Source organism: Centropristis striata, chromosome 6 (assembly GCF_030273125.1).
Source record: "Centropristis striata isolate RG_2023a ecotype Rhode Island chromosome 6, C.striata_1.0, whole genome shotgun sequence".
Lineage (NCBI taxonomy): Eukaryota > Metazoa > Chordata > Actinopteri > Perciformes > Serranidae > Centropristis > Centropristis striata.
In genome coordinates, this window is record NC_081522.1 from 4,447,218 (window position 1) to 4,453,217 (window position 6,000).

The 6,000-nt window shown below is 38.6% G+C and overlaps 1 protein-coding gene across 2 annotated transcripts in view; it reads right to left on the reverse strand.

Moving 5' to 3' along the window:
* immp2l (inner mitochondrial membrane peptidase subunit 2) overlaps window positions 1-5,797 on the reverse strand; it is a 244,774-nt gene extending 238,977 nt beyond the window's left edge. The window contains exon 1 of one of the 2 annotated variants that reach the window (XM_059334920.1): window positions 5,773-5,797. The gene's annotated coding sequence lies outside the window, so the exon portion shown is untranslated. The remainder of the gene's footprint in view (window positions 1-5,772) is intronic. The other variant, XM_059334918.1, reaches the window with a different exon arrangement.
* Between the last annotated feature and the right edge of the window lie 203 nt (window positions 5,798-6,000).

Sequence of the window (6,000 nt, forward strand, 5' to 3'; positions counted from 1 at the left end):
AGTTGTTAGCTCAGGCAGCCATTCTGGGACAAAAACACAGGCCAAAAAGATGCTCAAAGCACAAAAATCAAAGAGAAATAAGCAGACTGAGCCACCGCTGAACATCCTTCTCCCATGACTGGCTCAGGATGTTATGAAGCAAATACCGGATGTCAAAATGCACTTGTCAACAGGCGTGACAGCTAAATCACAACTGATTGCGCTAAAAGATAAACCTAAAGGGAGCAACAGATGAGATGTTACTCTGAGTTACATTTTTCTGAAAATAAATGCAGTTTGTCTTCGCCCACATGAGGTTCAGATCCAAACCTTTTCTTCCAGTGCACTGCTTCTTCCTCCCTGCTGAGGGTATTTAACAGAGAAACATCACAGAGCAGCATGTCTCTTCAGCACCACCATAACACATTGCAGCACAGGTTAACACCATATAACACATTACAACACCGAACTACTCCTGGGCTCACGTCCAGGTTTTATCTGTCACTCAGAGTTTGTGGATATTTGCAAAGATGGTAGATGGCTGGAAAATAGGTTCGCAACTAAGAAATGGGTCTTTTTTTTATCATGCAGCATGAAGACAGAATATTATTTCATACAATTGGCTAGAACGAGTCTTTTAAACATTTATGGAGTGGTTATCTTTTTTAGAAATACTTGCCACCGTGACTTGATATAAGTGGAGTTGAGGATGTCGTGCACAGCTGTCTTAATGGTTCCAGCACAGAACGTTCCTGCTGGTAGTTGAGGCTAATACATACTCCACAAGAACAGAGAAATTTGTTTTCTCTCCCAGGACTGCAAGAAAAAATTACGTCACTCTTTTCTTGCAGCCCTGGTGTGCAAATGGAAGCAATATCACTGATGGAAAACAGCTAAGCTTCATAATAATGGCCTTTCCCCAACAGCCCAATACCCGGAATAAGGCGGATCTCACTCGCCGAAACGCCTCTAATTTGAATATGAGCCGTCCGGAGCGGTCTTTTGTCAGGACTTTTTTCACCCTTGTCAAAGAGCAGGGCTGTTTTTCTCCCCTGAAAAAAGCCTGGTTACTGATTGGATACAACTCTAAGCAGGATGTGACGTCATACTCGACGCCACAGCAACACCCGCCATTTGAAAAAAACGGCGAAGCAGTGTTGCCAATTTAGGGGCCAGCGGCTCTTCTTGAGCCGCGGGGGCCTGCGGCTCGTTAAGAAGAATAAGAAGGAGTCGAAAGGTTACAGTCCTCCTGCAGCAGTCTCTCCCAGCTGCAGTCACAGAGCCGGAGGGGATGTTAACCCCTGAGCGTTTAACAGTTAGCTCTGTAGCAGTACAGTGTGTATGTGCTGCTGCTGCAGGTGGTGTTCACTTAGTACAGTTAGCATGCCAGTTAATTCACGATCACGATGTTTATGATCAGCGGATACACTGTGCATAATTAGCCATGCTGCTTTGTTTATGATCAGCTGCTGACTTTGTGCACCGTTAGCGACGGCGGCCACAGTTGAATCTCCCGTGTTTAATCCGTTATAGCTCCAATCGAAATTGAAAACCATACGTCACCTCCGAGTCCCGTAAATGCCTCTGGGGGCCTTTTTGTAATGGAGACACACAGAGTGAGCTGACATTTGAAAGGGCGTAGCTTGACTGGGGATTTCCACCAGGCGCGTTACAACAGCGGCACGGCTCCACCGCGGTTTTGCTGCGTCTTCTGGCCGGCGTCAATTCACACCGGGCGCGTTACAGCAGCGTCATGCCAGCTTAGCGAGCCAGCCGTATACACGCGAGATAACGAGATCACGTCTATGGATAAACTGTGTGTATAAAGTAAACAACAACGACAACAACAACCAACTTACTTTGCTTCTCTGACGTGGAAGATCTGTTGATCTGACCATCTATCCTTATAAAAACAATATGTTATGTCATAAATGATTGTATGATGTTCCACTTCAACAATCAGTCTCTTGTCGTCCGTGTCGCCGATCCTCTGAGACCCTTTGATTGATTGATTGATTGATTGATTGATTGATTGCTGATCTGGTGCCCCGGTCATAACATAATGTTGATGTGAAGTAGTTTTAGGCTGCATGAACTGTGTATTGTGTTTTATTTTGAAAGGGGCGGAAGTGTTTTACGCTGATTCTGAGTCGGACTTCCTGTCTGGTGATCTGCTCTGTTGAGATTTACGCGATTTGGCAGCGTCTCGCGGAGAAATAGAAGTCCTACCTAATGCTCGCGTAGAGATGCTGCTGTAACGTTACGCAGCGTGCCCGGTGGAAATGCTCTCATTGATTAGAGTGTTACCTATTTGCAACGGCGAACGCGACGCTGACGTGACGCTGCGGTAACGCGCCCGGTGGAAATCAGGCTTAAGACTCCCGGTGGCCACTCTTTACCCTAAAGGAAACACGGCATATTTCTTATGTGCCGTGTTTGCTTTAGGGTTAGAGTGTTGTTCTGTTTGCATTCCAGAACTTTTGCTGTTGAAGCCTTAATTAAGGATCATGAGCCCGAGTAACACTCATTGTCACTCGTCAATCTCCTTGTAGCGTACTCGTTCTCATCAGTTTTATCATTTATAAGCTACAAACAGCCATCTGTAGAGAAATCTGCTCAATGTTACAAACTATGTGCAAGTAAACAATGGCAAGATGTTAATTTTGATTATTGTTTTGATTCCCAATTGCTCACAGATGTCAAATCAAGTGTTTTGCTCAATATTAATGTATTCATGCATGAATCACAGTTGAAAATTTAAGGGACTTCCCCATTCTCCTGAGGTGTTAATGTAAAGAGGAGCATTTTCATTGAGGGGCTTATGTTGACCATTAAAAACAGGAAAAGGGCCATTTTTAAAATTCTGTAAATAATTATGTGAATTTTAATAATAGTTTTTGGATTATCTTACCGACTGTTTTAGAACATTTCTTTTATATTTTTCTTCTTGTCACATATCCTTATCTGTTGTCATGTTTGTAAGATAAAAAGTAATAATGTAATTCAGCTCCGTGAGTCCACAACAAAGAAATAATCTGATGCTGGTAAGGAGTGAGCTCAGAAGCTCTGCTGATTACATCTGTAATATCTGACATTTAATCAAGTCTGCTGCTCAAACTGCCTTTCAGCAACATGACATCATCCACTATGTTTTATAGGAAAAATACTCAAGAATTACAGATTCAATTCCTATTATTGCAACATTAGAAAAGCTACAAATTATTTTTGTGATTAATCAATTAATTATGTGGTCTTCTACATGTCAGAAAACAGGAAAAATGCATTAATAACATTTGCAAATGTCTTTTTTTTCTAAATCTGACCAATTTTCCAAAATCCAAAGTAAAAAAACAAACATAGAAAAGCAAAAAAATTGTCACATCTGACTGAATCCAAAGAATATCTGATATTTCTGTTTGAAAAATAAACATAAAACAATTAACCTGATTTTGTCGGTTTTTGTCGATTGTTATGTTCAGTCAGCTGGTGTCTTCTGTGATTTACAGGAGATTGATAGAGTGATTGATCCGATTCTATGTGACATATTTGGATTATTAACACGACAGCATCAATGTTAAAGCAAATACTACACAAATCTCTTTTCAGTTTCTGGACTTTAATCTTTGTTTTCTTATGAAAAATTGGATTTTAATGGTTTAACTCTTAATATTTACTGTTATTTTCCTGTTAATCAAGTAATCATTTGGTTCATAATACACCAGAAAACACAAAAAAAACCACTTCCATCACATTGACACCCTCATATGTCTTATTTTTTCCCACTAACTGTTTAACCCCAAATTAAATTCTGTTTAAAATGACATAAAACACAGATAAACAGCAACATCTTACATTTGACAAGCTGGAACTACCAAATGTTTAGCACTTTTGCTAAAAAAAATAACCATTAAGCTATTATCAGAATGCTAAATCTCTGTTGATCAACTAATTGTTTTAGCTCTAAAGTAACCAGTAACTATGGCTGGATGAACCAGGTAAATATAATCAAATATAGGTTATTATTTTCGCCTCACCAACAAGGAATACCGTAGCTTAAAATGAAAATACTCAAGTGAAATACAAGTCTCAGAATTATACTTAACTGAGTTACTTTCAGTCAGCGGAAGAGGATATCAGATTTAATTTTAGTCAAATTTGAAAGAAAAAAGTACAAACCCTGCATTCAAAATCTTACCCAAGTAAAACCAGAAATGTATAAGCATCAAAAATGTCTTTGAGTACCAAAAGTAAAGGTAGCCTACTTATGATGCACAATGGCCCATTTTTAAAATAATGTCCCAGATTAGAATGGAGATGGGTTAATGTGTGCACTACAAAAAAAGGTGTGTCTAAAAACAAGATAAAAACACTAAATCTGAGGAAAACATCTTGTTGCATGGACAGATAATTTCACTTGACAAGATTTCTTAAATTAAGATTATTAAATCTCGAAATAAGCATGTTGAACGCTTAAAATAAGAAATTAACTCTTAAAAAAATATCAATTATCTAACACTTCTAAATCTAAAGTTTCTTTTTTATCTTGGTAAGAAACAAATAATTTGCAGTGCACTCTGCTCGGGCCAGTTCATCGCTGCTTGCAGCTTTAATTGATCTTGTTTTAGCTAAATCCATGAGAAAAACATAACAATGTGTTAGTTGATGAGATTTTGTATCAGAATCTACAATGTAGCTAGTAGGGCTGGGCGATATGGCCCTAAAAGAATATCATGATATTTCAGGCTATTTTTGCGATAACGATTATTCTTCACGATATTAAAAAATACTTAAAAAGATAGAAAATGTTTTTTTTTTCTAAATCTAAAATGTAGTGTGAAGTGCAAATCTCAACAGTTGCCAAACACAAAAACATTTACTCTTGACTCGAGTATGAGCAAATAATAAAAAAAATAACCATCTAGGAGTTTCGGGGGCATATTTTAATGACATTTTGTAAAGGAGAATAAAGGTTCTTGTATGTTTTATTTAAGGCATCTTATTTTGACAGTCTTCTTGTTAGTTGTGTGGTGGATTCTGTTAACACACCGTGCTCTTATTTTGAAAGCTGCATGTGTTTAGCGACAGAGTGTAAGTAGCTTTTAGTGATTAAAACAACTTTAATTGTTAGCCTTACGCCACTACAAGAAGTAGGAACGTTGCCAATATCATGATATGCATTTTTTTTAACCGTAAAAAAAAAATACCGATATTATCATGAACGATATGATATGGCACACCCCTAGTAGCTAGTTATTAAATACATGTAATGCAATAATAGGAACAATATTGGCTTCTGATGAGTATAAGGCAGCATAAAATGGAAATACTCGAGTATAGTACAAACAAACCTGACAATTGTATGCTAATGAAGTACAGTATTTGAGTAAATGTACTTAATTGCATCCTGCCCTCTGCTTTCAGTCATTCATTCACTGCAGCACCAACAAACTTTCCTCACAGACAGAGCAGACTCTGAAACAAGACAGTGTCTCTTCACTTCCTTCTGAACAACATTTATTCTGAAAAACAACTCAAGTGTTCCACCTTTAAGCAGTTTGAACCGTGCAGCTGTCATTCACTGAGCTGCTGCAGTGTGACCTGTGTGTGCTAGCAGCTACCCGCTGCAGCGAACCGGCGACTGCACTTTAAAAAACAATGTGGCGGAGACGACAACATGTCTGTGACAGCGGGGCTGTGAAACATGCAGGAGGGAAGCAGCGTGTCTCTTTACTGACGCTGAAAAGCACAACTTTACTAGATAAACTAAAGCTAAATATTCAGATGCTAACGCACCTACCAGCAACGTGCGCTCCGTCTTCCTGTTGTTGTTATACGTCACCGGTCGCCCCCGGGTCCTAAATCCTGCCGCTTTGAAATTTTCTCTCATTCTATTCAATTCAATTCAATTCAATTGGCTTTATTGGCATGACGTAACAATGTATATATTGCCAAAGCAACAATCAAAAAAAAAAGATAACAAGATAAGGAAAGCAATATTTACAATAAATTATTAAAATTCTG